This window comes from Pantherophis guttatus, chromosome 4 (assembly GCF_059756535.1).
Source record: "Pantherophis guttatus breed Tessera chromosome 4, ASM5975653v1, whole genome shotgun sequence".
Taxonomy (NCBI): Eukaryota; Metazoa; Chordata; class Lepidosauria; order Squamata; family Colubridae; genus Pantherophis; species Pantherophis guttatus.
In genome coordinates this window covers 6284868-6300226 of record NC_142066.1, presented here as the reverse complement: position 1 = coordinate 6300226, position 15359 = coordinate 6284868, and the positions used below count along the sequence as shown (strand labels likewise).

Sequence of the window (15359 nt, the reverse complement as noted above, 5' to 3'; positions counted from 1 at the left end):
GATCCTCCGTATCTCTGGGGGGAGCTTGTTCCAGATAGTAGGTGCCCCCACAGAGAAGGCTCTCCCCCTAGGGGCCGCCAGTCGACATTGTTTGGCTGACTGCACCTGGAGGAGCCCCTCTCTATGACAGCGTACCAGCCGGTGGGAGGCTATTGATGGTAGTAGGCGGTCCCGTTGATAGGCGGGTAGTAGGTAGTAGGAGGTCCCTTGTGTTTCCATCCTTTATTTAATGATTCTATTCCACTAGTTCTTTGATATTAGTGTAAGTGGTAAGTGGAGCTGTCCTGCTGTGAGTTGGCCATGGGTAGTTGGCTGTAGAAAGTTGGCCTTGGTTAGTTGGCCATGGAGAGCTGGCCGGGGGGGAGGGATTGACCATAGAGTGTTGGCTGTGGCAAGTTGGCCATGGCAAGTTGGCCACAGAAAATTGATCACAGAGAGTCGGATGTGGTGAGTTGCCCTAGACCTGTGATGGTGAACCTATGGCACATGTGCCCCAGCTGGCACATAGAGCCCTCTCGGTGGGCATGCGAGACATCGCCCAGCTCAGCTCCACCGTGCATGCGCACATGCCTCCCACCAGCCAGCTGATTTTTGGGTCTCTGCCGTGCATGTGTGTGGGAGGTCGGCATGCATGTGCGTGGGGTGAGGGTCGCACATGCATGTGCTGGGGATGTGGAGGAGCGCAGGGGGTGCCTCATGCCCCCCCATGGCCTGTGTTTGGTCCCAGGAGACTGTAGGGAGGCCTACCAGGCCCAAAATGGGCCTGGCATGGGGGTCAGGAGGAGCACGGGGAGTCATGCATGCATGTGCAGGGGGGCAGTGGTTGCGGGGTAGGGTGTCGCTTTCGGCACGCGACGACAAAAAGGTTATATATCACTATCCTAGGCCCATCAAATGCACCCTCTTACTTGCTTCATCTCTTTGCTTATTTAACCCATTTATTTATTCTTTCCTAAGTCCACAGCATGTCCCAGTCCCTTTCTTTTTTTTTTTCACAAAGTTGTATGATTGGATAAAGCATCCTGAAATCTGTAATGAGAAAGAATGCACTGTATGAATCAAGCATAAACAGGGGCACAGGACAGCGGTGGGTTGCCCCCGGTTCGGACTGGTTCGCAAGAACCGATAATAAAACCGGCAGGAGGCCCCGCCCACAAACCCAGACGTCATCAGGAAGTTCTACTTACCTTTACTACCAGTTCTCAATGGGACCGCAGACATGTGTGTGCTTCTGCGCATGTGCAAAAGAACACGTGTCTGCGTGGTCCCATTGCAAACCGGTAGTAAAGGTAAGTAGAACCCACCCCTGGCGCAGGGGCATATTACACCATTACAGAAAGGTTAATGCCACAACTAAATGGGTCCTACTCAGGGGTGAAATGCTCCCGGTTCAGACCGGATTACCCGATCTGGTAGCGATGGAGGCGGGTGGTTCGGAGAACTGGTAGCAAAAATCCCTGCCTCCCACCACCACCACCCCATTGCCCAGCTGAGCTGCACAATCATCAGAGGCTTTTTTTTTTATTTTTAAAAGCATTTTTTCTACAACCTCTTTGGCCGAAAAAATGCTTTTAAAAGTTAAAAAAAAGCCTCTGATGATCGCGCGGCTCAACTGGATCATCAGAGGCTTTTTTAAAAAAAAGCTTCTGCTGATCAGGCAACTCAGCTGGGATCGTCAGAGGCTTTTAAAAGCATTTTAAAAACAACCTCTTCAGCCGAAGAGGTTGTAGAAAAAAATGGTTTTAAAAGTAAAAAAAAAAAAAGTTGGACACGCCCACTCAGTCATATTACCACCACCACCACCCCACCAAGCCATGCCCATAGAACTGGTAGTAACAAATTTTACATTTCACCACTGGTCCTACTCCTTGGAGAGACTCTCCATACTATAGCAAGGATGAGAATCTCTCCCAGTCCCAGTCAAGATAAGGCAGGAAAACAGAGGCAGGTAGTAGTCCTCGACTTACAATTTTTCACTTCCTGACCATTCAAAGTTACAATGGTACTGGAAAACGTGACTTATGGATGTTTTTCACACTTATGGCCATTACAGCATCCCCATGGTCAGGTGATCAAAATTCAAATGCTCGGCAACTGACTTGTACTTATAACAGTGCAGTGACCTGGATAATGTGATCCCCTTTTGCGGCCTTCTTAAAAGCAAAGTCACTAGGGAAGATAGATTCACTTAACAACAGGGTTCCTAACTTACAACCTTTCCAAGATACTTACGGGGATCAAAATTCAGATGCTTGGCAACTGACATGTACTTATGAATAAATAATAATAATAATAATAATAATAATAATAATAATAATAATAATAATAATAATAATTTTATTTCTATATCACCCTTCTCCCGAAGGACTCAGCCTGATTAAAAGCACAAAGACAAACAAAATTTAAAAATAATTAAAATTATTAAATAATTGGCTCAATTATAAAACCCCCAAATTTAAAATCCCACATTTAAAACCAATTAAAATCTTTACATCGATAGCCCGGCCTGGCGGAACAACAAGGTTTTGAGGGCACAGCGAAATACACGGAGGTCGGAGATCTTACGCATTTCTGGGGGCAGTTCATTCCAAAGGGCAGGGGCTCCCACAGAGAAGGCCCTCCCCCTGGGTGTCGCCAGCCGACATAATTTGGCCTATGGCACCCTGAGGAGACCCTCTCTGTGGGAGCGAACTGGCCGGTGGGAGGCTACTGGTGGCAGAAGACGGTCTCGAAGGTACCCGGGTCCTATGCCATGGAGTGCTTTAAAGGTGGTAACCAACACCTTGAATCGCACGAAGACCAGTTGCAGTATTCCAGGGTCATGTGGACCCCTTTGATGGCTTTCAGACAAGTAAAGTCATTTCTACTCTAGGGAAAGAGCAAACTGAATATTATACGATATGGGAAGTATTTTATCAATGGTTGGAGAATAAAAATGGAGTTTGGAAATAAAGGAGACCAAAAATAAGTAGAAAATGTATTAAGAAAGAGTTATAAATAAGATGAAAAATGTTAGCATATGTATGAATAGGCAAATGATATTTGATGTCAACAGGGTATTACTATTGAAAGATGCTAAGAAGGAATTGGGGAATTTTTACAATATTTAAATGTGTAATGTACTTAACATATCATGGCCTAGGCCCGGGATATCTGTCGGACCCCCTGCAGACAGCGACAATTCCCAATCGCCCAGTGCGTTCCCACAGACAGGGCCTCCTCAGGGAGCCGTCGGCCAGACAGTGTCAACTGGCGACCCCCAGGGGGAGAGCCTTCTCTGTGGGCACACCCACCCTCTGGAACCAACTTCTGTTGGAGCTCCGGATGGCCCCTGACCTTCGCTCGTTCCGCCGCGAGTTGAAGACCTGGTTGTTCCGTAGCCTGGACTGATGGGGGAGGGGGGGTTAATGAATTTTAAACTGTTTTAAATTGGGTTTTAATTTTATATTGTTTTAATAAGGAACTATGCATTTTACCGTTGTGAGCCACCCTGAATCCTCGGAGATAGGGCGGCATATAAATTGCATAAAATAAATGAATAAATAATATTACAAAATTAATGTTAAGGTGAATGTGAAAGATGTGATAAATGAGGAACGATGTAGCACAGAGATGTTTGTACCAGTGGTGAAATCTAAAATTTGTTAATACCGGTTCTGTGGATGTGGCTTGGTGGGGGGGGGTAATGTGACTGGATGGGCATGGCCAATTTTTTTTTTAACTTTTAAAACCATTTTTTTCTACAACCTCTTCGGCAAAGAGGTTGTTAAAAAATGCTTTCAAAAAGGCTCTGACGATCCCAGCTGAGTTGCCTGATCGGCAGAGGCTTTTTAAAAAGCCTTTGCCGATCAGGCAACTCAGCTGGGATCATCAGAGGCATTTAAAAGAAAAAAAGGTTTTTTTTTTTTTTAAAAGTCTTTGACGATCCCAGCTGAGCCGCACGATCATCAGAGGCTTTTTTTTTTTTTTTACTTTTAAAAGCATTTTTTCGGCTGAAGAGGTTGTAGAAAAAATACTTTTAAAAGTAAAAAAAAGGCCTCTGATGATTGTACGGCTCAGCTGGGCACGGAGGGGGGGCAGGGATTTTTGCTACTGGTTCTCCGAACCACCTGCCTCCATCGCTACCGGATCGGGTGATCCGGTCCGAACCGGGATCATTTCACCCCTGGTTTGTACCCAGACGACACACTGCATAAGGAAAGATGGAATGTTTGATATTTGTTTTGTTTTTAAAAAAAAATAAAAAAATGTATAAAAAAGAGAAAAAGAAAATTTTACACATGCATACACAGAAACACACATGCACAAACACACACACACATGTTGCAGTCCACGATTTTGTGGAGATTCTTCTCGGCTTACTTTCCTCCTTAAATAGTGTGTTGGATGATGTGGTCTTTATGTAAATCACCAAGATGAAGCATTTTCTCTTAAAGAACAATCTTCCTGGGCGGCCCATCAGTTCTGCAAACAAGAAAAAAGAAAAAAAAGAAAGAAGTGTGTGTGAGAGAGAGATGAATGAAGCAGGAAGAATGGAGATGAACACCTTAGCAGAATTCCTGCTTTTATTGAGCCTTTTTCCAGGTTGGAATGGAAGAACGGAGTTAATGATGGCATGGAAGCAAAGACCAGCTAACTTACATATTTATTACTTTGATCTGAACCTTCTCTTTCTACTCTGGGTGGGGTGGGGGGTAGCGAGGTGGTGGTGGGGGTCCAGGATAGTCAACTAGCAATATAGATGGAATAGCACTCAGAACTAAATCTACATTCATGGAGACTCTTAATTCAAAAGGCTTAGTAGGACACACAATTTCTGAAGATGGGAACTACGTCCCACAATTCAGAAGTGGTACAGGAGGTACCACACAGAACATAGAATAATAGAGTTGAAAGGGGCCTTGAAGGTCTTCTAGTCCAACTCCATGCTTGAGCTGGAGACCCTATACCATTTCAGATAAATGATGGTCCAGCTTCTTTTTGAAAGCCTCCAGTGATGGAGCACCCACAACTTCTGAAGGATTCTGATTGCTCTCATCGATAGGACATTTCTTCTAGAATTGTAAATTGTTGAGGATAGGAGATTGTTAGAAGAAATTGCACCTGCTGTAGATCCACCCATTTCTGCTTTCCTCCATTGTTCTGGAGCTAGAGAGATCTGTAGGAAGATCTCTCAAGAACTTCCTGAATGTTTCTTATCCCAGGAGCCGAATCAAAGACTTTGATTCTAACCTTTCTTTTATTTTTACCAGGTGTTTTCTCCAATGTGCAGCTGTCCCAGTCCCTTTTTAAAGTGCAGAGCCCGGGACAATCGGTCAAACTGGACTGTGCTGTTTCTGGAGTTGAAGTTGATGGTTGGTTCTGGGGTTGGAACCGAAAATGTCCAGGAAAAAGTTTTGAATGGCTGGGAGGAATTAAGAGCGTTAACCAAGGAGGGGACACCTACTACAATTCACGTTTTAACAATAGAATTGTTATCACAAGAGACACTTCCAAAAATGAAGTCTACCTTGAGTTGAGATCTTTGACAACCTCAGATAGAGCGGTATATTTCTGTGCCCGGCACAGAGCACTATAAGAGAAAGCTACAGAGCACCCATACCAAAACCAGACAGAGTCAGCCATCCACAAAATTCTGTCTCCATTGAGTTCTCATTTATTATAAAATTTTTCTACTCTGCTTCCCTTTCAAATTAGTTTCCAAAGGGTAGTAAAGGAGAGGATAATAACAACAAAGAAATGACTAAATGAACAAGTCTCAAAAAAAAAAAAAAAAAAAAAACCCTGCAGGGAAAAACTGACCAGAAAATTGAATTGGGGGGAGAGAGAGAGAGAGAGAGAGAGAGAGAGAGAGAGAGAGAGAGAGAGAGAGAGAGAGAGAGAGAGAGAGAGAGAGAGAGAGAGAATCAATTAACACCAACTTTCTTCTATCCCCAGGGATATGCCCAGTGGTGGGATTCAAATTTAACAACCAGTTCTCTGCCCTAATGACCAGCTGGGTAGGCATGGCTTGGTGGTCATGTGACCATGTGTGGCGAACTCAATGTCACTGATGTCGATGGGCGCTTCGCTTTAGCTGTTACAATGTAATAAGGGTTAACTATAGAGGCAGTTTCTGTAAGCAGGGCAATAAAGATTAGGCTAGAAACAACAGCAGAGTGTTTCCTTCCTGCCTTCCTTACAGGATTAGCCCTGTAAAGTGGAAAAAAACAAAATAAGATTTCTTCCAACAACCAGTTCTCCGAACTGCTTAGAAAGTTAACAACTGGTTCTCCCGAATAGGTGAGAACTGGCTGAATCCCACCACTGAATATGCCCATCTTCTATCAAATGCCAAAATAGGACAACTCACCACATCCAATTCGCCATGGGGTAGCTTGCCACAGTACGAATCAACGTGTCAATTTGCAAAGCATCCCTGGCTTGCTCTCGAGTTGCCATAGGCCAGGGGGGATGGGAAAATGGTAAAATGTCACAGCAGGCAAAGACAGATGCACATTTCATGCTTATCTCTCTCAAGGTTGTATCCCAGGATTACCCACAGCGGCCAGAGGGGAGTGACCTCTACAACCCGTGAAATTGTTCCGTTGGTGAATGTGATTGATGACACACCCTGGGGGGAGAGCGGGGGAAACAAGGTCATAATTGGAGCTGGGTCAGAGCTGGCTTCATCTGGGAACATGCCAACATGAAGCTCCTAATAAATGTCTGGATTTCTTTTGAAGCTTGGCTCGAGAGTCATGATTTAATTAGGGCATCTGTCGGAACCCTGACACAACAATTCAATTTAATTATTTAATATAATTTAAAAATATTTTAATTGTTGTCCTTCACATTTCATGTTGTCCTTCCTTTTGCATCCTTTCTTTAACGATTCTACTCCACCATTTCTTTGATATTAGTGTAACATTTTGTCCATGGTGAGTTGGCCAGAGTAGGGGCTGTGAGGAGTTGAAGGCAGTGAGTTGGCTCTGGCAAGTTGGCCATGGAGAATTGGCCACAGAGTGTTGGCCAGGAAGATTTGGCCACCTGGAGTTGAGTACGGTGAGCTGGCAGTGGCAAATTGGCCATGGTAAGTTGGCCACTAAGAGTTGGCCACTGAGAGTTGGCCCCAAAGTATTGGCTGCAGAGAGTTGTTCTAGATTCATCAAATTGGTTCCTCCCTTTGCTTATGTAATCCATTTACATACTCTTTCCTATGTCTGTAGCATGTCCAAGTCTCTTTCTTGTATCATTGGATAAATCATCTTGAAATCTGTAACAAGAGAGAATAAACAAATGTTGCATAAACAGGGACATATGCACATTTGCAGCAACCCTGTGGTCATGTAAGCTGCCCTGAGTCTCCAGAGAAGGGCGGCATATAAATCGAACCAATAAATAAATAAATAAATAAATAAATAAATAAATAAATAAACAAACAAACAAACAAACAAACAAATAAATAAATAAATAAATAAATAAATAAATAAATGTGATCAAAATTCAAATGCTTGGCAACTGTGTTGTGACTCCGACCCCCGAGGCCGCCTTATCGGAGGGAGAAGGCTCCAAACATGAAGGAGAGGAGTTGGCCAGGCCTCCCTCTCCAGGACCCTCCTCTCTGGCAATGCCTCAGGTGTCTCCTGAAGGAGAAGAGATTGGCCAGGTGCCAGGTATCTCCTCACAGTCGGACAGTGACGGAGATAAATCTTGGCTGGATCCATGCTAGCATCGGAGAGACAAGCGCACGCAGCAGAAAAGGAGGCGTGCCAGAGATTAAGCTGAGTCACTGGACCACACCCCACAGGGGATAAAACGGGGTGAGGTGGCCATTCAGACTCTGTGACGGACAAAACTAACTACTAGCGAGTCACATTGTATCTTTGAAACAACGTTATCTGCCTTGGATTTAATACGGACTGGACTTGACAATTCTTGAACTGTGTGTATCTTGTTTGGGTTTATCTGTCGGAGGAACAACCCCTCCCTCTATGAGTAAAGTTCTTGGTAAGCAGCTACTGGGTTGCTGCCAATCCTCTTATCAAAAGAATTTGTTGTCTGCCCGTTTTATTTAATCCCTGACTATCTGTTTGTGTGCGTGTGTGAGACGGGGACAGAACAAACTGACTTGTATTTATAACAGTGCAATGTCCTGGATAATGTGGAGTGCGCGGTGGCCTAGAGGTGGAGCTCTCACCTCACAATCAGCAGGCTGTGAGTTCTATCCAAGGTAAATATTTCTCTCTTCGGGCAAACTGAGAATATATCTGCTGAACAAAACTCTGCATTGGCGACGGGAAGGGCATCTGGCCATTAAAACTCTCTGCTAGCTTCATTCAGTTGCCCATACTCCAGCCCGCAAGGGATTATGAAAACCCAGATTGTTGGGGGCAATATGCTATTTAGTATATTATCTTTGTTGTAAGCCGCCCAGAGTCCTCGGAGAGAGGACGACATAGAAATACTACCACCAATAGCCTCCCACCGGCCGGTACGCTCCTATAGAGAGGGGCTCCTCCGGGTGCCTTCGGCCAAACAATGCCGACTGGCAGCCCCCAGCGGGAGAGCCTTCTCTGTGGGGGCACCTACTATCTGGAACGAGCTCCCCCCAGAGATAAGGAGGATCCCGGATCTGCACACCTTCCACCGTGCTCTAAAGTCCTTTTTATTTCACCAGGCGGGCCTGGCCTAATTTTCTCCCTCTTTTATAAAAGAATTTTTAATTTTTAATATTTTTTAGTATTTTATATATTCAAATTTTAAAATTGGTTTTAAATTGATTGGGGTTTTAATCTGTCTGGGCCAAAACTATTTAATTTGATTTTAATTTCGCTTTTAAATTTTGTATGTATGGATTTTATTGTTGGCTGTTCACCGCCCTGAGTCCTTCAGGAGTAGGGCAGTATAGAAATCAAATCAAATCAAATCAAATCAAATCAAATCAAATCAAATCAAATAAATAAATAAATAAATAAATAAATAAATAAATAAATAAATAAATAAGAATAATAAATAAATTATGGGGTTGTTAAATGAAATGAATAAAGTAGAATAGAATTCTTTATTGGCCAAGTGTGATTGGACACACAAGGAATTTGTCTTGTTGCATACGCTCTCGGTGTACCTAAAAGAAAAGATACATTCATCAAGAATCAATGTCCTGGATAATGTGATTGCCTTTTGTGTCTTTCTTATAAGCAAAGTCATTGGGGAAGCCAGATTCACTTAACAACTGGGTTACTAACTTAACAAGCATGGTGATTCACTTATCAACTGTGGCAAGAAAGATCTTGCTCAACAACAGAAAATTTGGACTCAATTGTGGTCGTAGGTCAAGAACTACCTGTATATATGCTTTCCCATGCCCACAGCATGTCCAAGTCCCTTTTCTTTTTTTCACAAAGTTGTATGATTGGATAAAGCATCTTAAAATCTGTAACGAGAAAGAATATACTGTATAAATCATGCATAAACAGAGGGCCATGTGCATATTACATATATCACAGAAATGTTATTGCCACAACTAAATGGGTCCTTAGAGAGTCCCTCCAAACTAGAGTAAGAGAGAGAATAGACAAAGAAGGCAAAAGAAGAAATACTTAGAGGACTAACTAACTGAGCCATGGTGGTGCAATTGTTAGAACGCAGTACTGCAGGCTACTTCTGCTGACTGCTGACTGCTGGCTGCCTGCAATTTGGCAGTTCAAATCTCACCAGGCTCAAGGTTGACTAAGCCTTCCTTGCTCCCTGTTGGGGGCAAGAAGCTGACTCTATAAAACCACTTTGAGAGGGGTGTAAAACACTGTGAAGTGGTATGTGTTCTGTCCCCATCCCACATACGCACACAAACAGACAGCCAGGGGTTAAATAAACTGGCAGACAACCAATTCTTCTGATAAGACGCTTGGCAGCAACCCAGTAGCTGCTTGCCAAGAACTTTTACTCAATAAACAAAATACCCACAGTCAAGAATTGTCCAGTTCGTAAAATAAATCCAAGGCCGATAATGTTGTTTCCAAAGATGCAATGTGACTTGATAGTAGTTAGTTTTGTCCATCACAGAGTCTGAATGGCCACCTCACCCCCTTTTATACCCTGTGGGGTGTGGTCCAGTGACTCAGCTTAATCTCTGGCACGCCTTTTCTTCTGTTGCACGCGCTTATCTCTATGACGCTGCTGAGGATCCAGCCAAAACTCATTACCCTCATCACTGTCCACCTGTGGCTGCATGGACGTCTTGGCACCAGCCCTATCTCTTGCCCTTCGGCGGTCACCAAAGGCATTGCCAGAGAGGAGGGTCCTGGAGAGGGAGGCCTTGCCAACTCCTCTCCTTCACTCTCAGAGTCCTCTCCTGCCGATGACACAGGCTCAGGTAATGGAGCCACAACACTATGTAAGTGCTATTGCTAACTCCCAAACCATTTAGTACAGTGTTCATCAACCTTGGTGACTTTTTTTTTTTAATTTTTAAAATTTTTATTAATTTAAGAAACCACATAATACATTTATAAATGCAAGTAAAACAATTTACAACAAACATCATCTTTATAACATCTACCTATAATATCTGAATTGTTACAATATCAATATCCTATATTCTTCAATATACAATATTTCTCTCACCTTATAGAATGATATTATTTTATTGATATCTCGTGTCTCTTTCTTAAATTTCATTTGATGTAAAAATTTATTTTACTCTATTGATATCTTTTCTTTTATTTAATTTTTCTTTCTTTCTTCTTCTCTTTTTTTTTTTCACTTCCCTCTAACTATTTATACCATTTTTGCCAGACCAGATAATATTCAGATTCTTCTTTTCCTTGGATCTCCTTGGTAAGTTTATTCATCTCAGTGCATTCCATAATTTTGGATATTAATTTCTCTTGAGTCGGGACCTCTTCTTGTTTCCAATTTTGTGTGTATATAATTCTTGCTGCAGTCAAAATGTGTGTTATTAAATATATTATTTCTTTTTTGTATTTGCTTGTAGGTATTCCTAATAAATAAGTTTCTGGCTTTAATGGCACCTTTTGAGTTATTATTTGTTCCAGTTGCATTTTTATATTGTTCCAGAAATTTTTAGCTTTGGGACATGACCACCATATATGATAGTATGTCCCTTTATGTGCTTTACATTTCCAACAGAGTGGAGATGTGCCGGGAAACATTTTAGAAATTCGCGCAGGTGGTAGATGCCACCTATAGAACAATTTATAACCTTGGTGACTTTAAGATGTGTGGACTTCAACTCTCAGAAGTCCGCAGCCAACATTTTAAAATCTTAAAACTTGCCAAGGTGAAAAAAACCTGATCTATATGAAAAGAAGCTGGGATTCAGTCTAAAATCAGAGTTACAAGAGTACCGACCATTTCAATATATAACACTTGTTGTTGCCAAAGTTGTAATAAACATAGATTTAGGATTAGTAATATGTTAAGTAGGCCTGGAACCACCAGGGCAAACCAAAAAATATTAGATTGATTGTTCAGGCTGTCCCAGACCTGGTTTGTCGTTGTCTTTTGTATCACACAGTTCCTAGGTAGGTGTGAAGGGCAATTGTATGTAGAAAACACTGCCATAGTTATTATTATCTGTAATAAACTATAGATAAAATACAGTAGTGGCCAAAATTGTGGAAACCTTTTGGGAAAAGTGCATTTTCTAAAACTAGCTAATAACACCACTTTTTGGGGGAGTAGTACAGGAGTGAAATCCAGCAGGTTCTGACAGGTTCTGGAGAACCAATAGCGGAAATTTTGAGCAGTTCAAAGAACTGGTAGCGGAAATTTTGAATAGTTCGGACAACCGGCAAATACCACCTCTGGCTGGCCCCAGAGTGGGATGGGAATGGAGATTTTGTAGTATCCTTCCCCTGGAGTGGGGTGGGAATGGAGATTTTGCAGTATCCTTCCCCTGCCACACCCACTAAGCCACGCCCACCAAGCCACACCATGCCCACCAAGCCACACCCACAGAACCGGTAGTAAAAAAATTTGGATTTCACCACTGGAGTAGTACCATAAAATTATATATCAATGGGAAGATAACTTAATCAAGAACATAATGCAATAACGTTTATGAAGGATTTGCTATTAGAATAGCAGTTACAGTATACAGAAGAAAAGGGAAACACGTAGAAAAAAAATGAGATATACAAAAATCATCCTCATAGACAAAAACGAGATATACAAAAATTATCACCATGTCAGTTAATACTTAGCTGGCTAACCTTTAGCATGAATTTTGGCCTTACAATGCTTTCCATGGAGTGAACCAAGTCTTTGAGTTCTGCAGCTGTTATAATGTGAAACCAAGATTGAATGGTGGCTTCTATTAACTGGGTTTTATTGCTGGGTCGCTTCTGACTAACAAGTTTCTTTAGTCGGCTCCATAGATTTTCAATTGAGTTAAGGTCTGGGAAGGAAGAGAAGAATAATAGTAATACAGTCTTCGTAAATTATTTGACAGTGTTGTGGGAATTAGTTGTTAAGTAGAGTGATGGCATTCTACAAAATCCGTAGGCTATACTGGAAATTCTAAAAAAAAAATTGGAAGAAAATAATAAACAACTTCTATATTTTTGGCAAGACAACTTAAACATAGATACATATGTCTACGGTTTCCTGCTTGTAGGAGGGTTGGACTCGATGGCCTACAAGGTGAATTCTTGTACTGTGACTGTGAATTCACCAGCTTGCCTCAAACAAGTCTTCCTCTTTATAACTCTAATATGCTTTCATTGTGGTATCTACTGATTAGGTGTTGAAGGCAGCAGTGGGTTTCACATTGCGTTACTACCGGTTCGCTGAAAGCGTGCACACTCGCTTTGTGCGTTTGCGTGCCCGGTTTGCTTGCTCGCGTGCCTGGTTCGCGTGTCACGCCTGCCTTCTACTCATCTGCCCAGCTTTCTGCACATGTGATTTGCTAAAAACGTGTCTAAATACAATGCCATAGAGCCAGGGCCGGTGGGGAAGCCCACCCACGATTTCCGCTTCCGGTTCGAGCGAACCGGTCCAAAGCGGCTGAATACCACCTCTGATTGAAGGACAAAGTTTCAGGATGCTACACATTCCCACATTTCGTTAAATATCAATGGAATCTAAAGCCATCTACTCATAATCTCAATCTAATCCTGGGTCATGCTTAAAATAACTGCGGAAATGTTCTCGGAATAATGTTTCCTTCTCTGCTCAGTTATTCAGCATTGGCTCCAGAAATTTGTATGAGGCTGTATCACTGTGGATGGGGCAGTAGCACGGTGATTAACATCCATACAAAATCTTTGTCGAGTCGGAAGGAGTACTAGCCAAAAGGGGAAACTTTCATACAATAACTGGGTTGTTTTTTTTGTCAAGTTTTTTTTAAATTTATATATAAGTATTTTGAATACAGTGTATTGTCTTTGTGTATTTTACAAAAGAAAAAAAATACTGATAGTAATAATAATAATACAACAGAATGATTCTAACCAGAGTTATAATTATATTCACTTATTTATGTTCCTGTTAATTATATTAGCATGCTTGTAATTTTAAACAAAATTCATATTTTACTTAAACATAGCAATACTCTTTCTTCATCTGATCTCTACCTCTTATCTCTAACCATTGATAAAACCTATTCCACATTAAATAATATTCAGTGCCTCCTTTATCTTTTATTTTCAATGTCGATCTATCCATCTCTGCACAGTCCAATATTTTCCGAATTATATTTTCATCTGGTTGGGTGTTCTCATTTATCCAATATTGTGCAAATACGATTCTCGCTGCTGTGAATACATGTAACATTAAATATATAGTCCCTTTGTCATAACTTTCTGGTATTATACCTAACAAAAATATTTCTGGTTTTAAGTCTATGTATTGCTTAATCATCTTTTCCAACCATGCCTGTATTTTCATCCAATATTTTCTTGCCTTCATGCATGTCCACCACATATGCTTATAAGTACCTGGAGTCTGATTGCATTTCCAACATTCATACAATATCTGAATCATGACAGTACAGTGAAGATAAGTCAAGAAACCTCATCATGCAAGTCTTTTGAAATGATACATTCCAAAAAATAACATATTTTAAAAGATAGGCAGTAAAAATATGCAAAACTGGCCTTTTACTTCACAAAGCTCTTTAGTTGCCATTCCAAGTGGGTTTTTGTTTTTTGTTTTTTTTGTTTGTTTGTTTTTTTGTTTTGTTTTGCCCAAAGCAGTTTAATAATCCAACGTCATGATTATAAATGTTGAGATGGCTGGAAATGTTTTACTTCAGGTGCTTTGGAGACTAGGGGCTGAACCTGTTCTTCAAAGCACCTGAAGGCAGGACAAGAAGTAACGGATGGAAACTAATCAAGGGGAAAATCAACCTAGAACTAAGGAGAAATTTCCTGATAGTGAGAAAAATTAACCAGTGGAACAGCTTGCCAACAGAAGTTGTGAGTGCTCCAACACTGCACCTAGATACACCCACATTACACCAATTCTCCATGAGCTGCACTGGCTCCCTATTGGTCTCCAGGCACAATTCAAGGTGTTGGTTATTACCTTTAAAGCCCTACATGGCTCAGGGCCAGGCTATCTTCGAGACCGCCTTCTACCGCATAGCTCCCAGCGACCGGTAAGATCCCACAGAGTTGGTCTCCTCCGGGTCCCGTCAGCTAAACAATGCTGGCTGGCGGGCCCGCAGGGGAGGGCCTTCTCTGTGGCTGCCCTGGCTCTCTGGAACCAATTACCTCCTGAGGTCCAGACTACCCCCACCCTATTGGCCTTCCGGAAAGCGGTGAAGACCTGGCTTTTCCGGCAGGCCTGGGGCCGTTGATCTTGCTGTTCAATCTTGCGAGATCCGGCCATGGATGGTGTGCATGTGTTTTTAATGTTTTAAAAATGCCTTTATAATGTTTTTTTTAAAAAAAAATATGTCACTGTTTGTATTATTTCTCTTGTAAGCCGCCCAGAGTCCCTTGGGAGTTGGTCGTCATAGAAATATGATAAATTAAATTATACGGATTTACTTGTCTATTTTAGGTTGCCCTCTGTCTCATCAGACAAGCAATTCAGAGGTGGTGAACAACAAAGATCGAACAACCAATAAACCCCAGCAAAGCTAAAATAATTATCAATAAATCACAACACAAGAGTCATCCTGTCTTTTTTGAGAAAGAGTCCACTGCAGAATCAACCTGAAGGCTGCGAATTGTAGTCTCCTCTTAACAACAGGACAATGAATACGTATACATTTTCATCCAGCTATGTCATTACCATTGCATGATTCATAAGGGACCAGGACTAAGGACAAGAAGCCATTAGAACAGGGCTATCAAACTTGCGGACCGTGGGCCAGATGTGTCACATGTTGCCCACGCCCCTGCTCAGTT

General features: G+C 42.0%; 2 long non-coding RNA genes across 2 annotated transcripts in view; both read right to left on the bottom strand.

Moving 5' to 3' along the window:
• Positions 1 to 978: 978 nt before the first annotated feature.
• LOC148113618 (uncharacterized) lies at positions 979 to 4687 on the bottom strand. The gene is made up of 2 exons (XR_015734306.1): positions 4363 to 4687; positions 979 to 1029 (listed from the first exon to the last, which is right to left on the bottom strand). It is a non-coding gene; the product is annotated as an uncharacterized LOC148113618 (long non-coding RNA).
• A 1500-nt stretch (positions 4688 to 6187) lies between these two features.
• Positions 6188 to 15359, bottom strand: part of LOC117656310 (uncharacterized) — a 33465-nt gene continuing 24293 nt past the window's right edge. Inside the window, exons 2-4 of the long non-coding RNA XR_004588928.3 lie at positions 12216 to 12400; positions 9326 to 9415; positions 6188 to 7255 (exon numbers count right to left, since the gene is read on the bottom strand). This is a non-coding gene — a long non-coding RNA (uncharacterized LOC117656310). The remainder of the gene's footprint in view (positions 7256 to 9325; positions 9416 to 12215; positions 12401 to 15359) is intronic.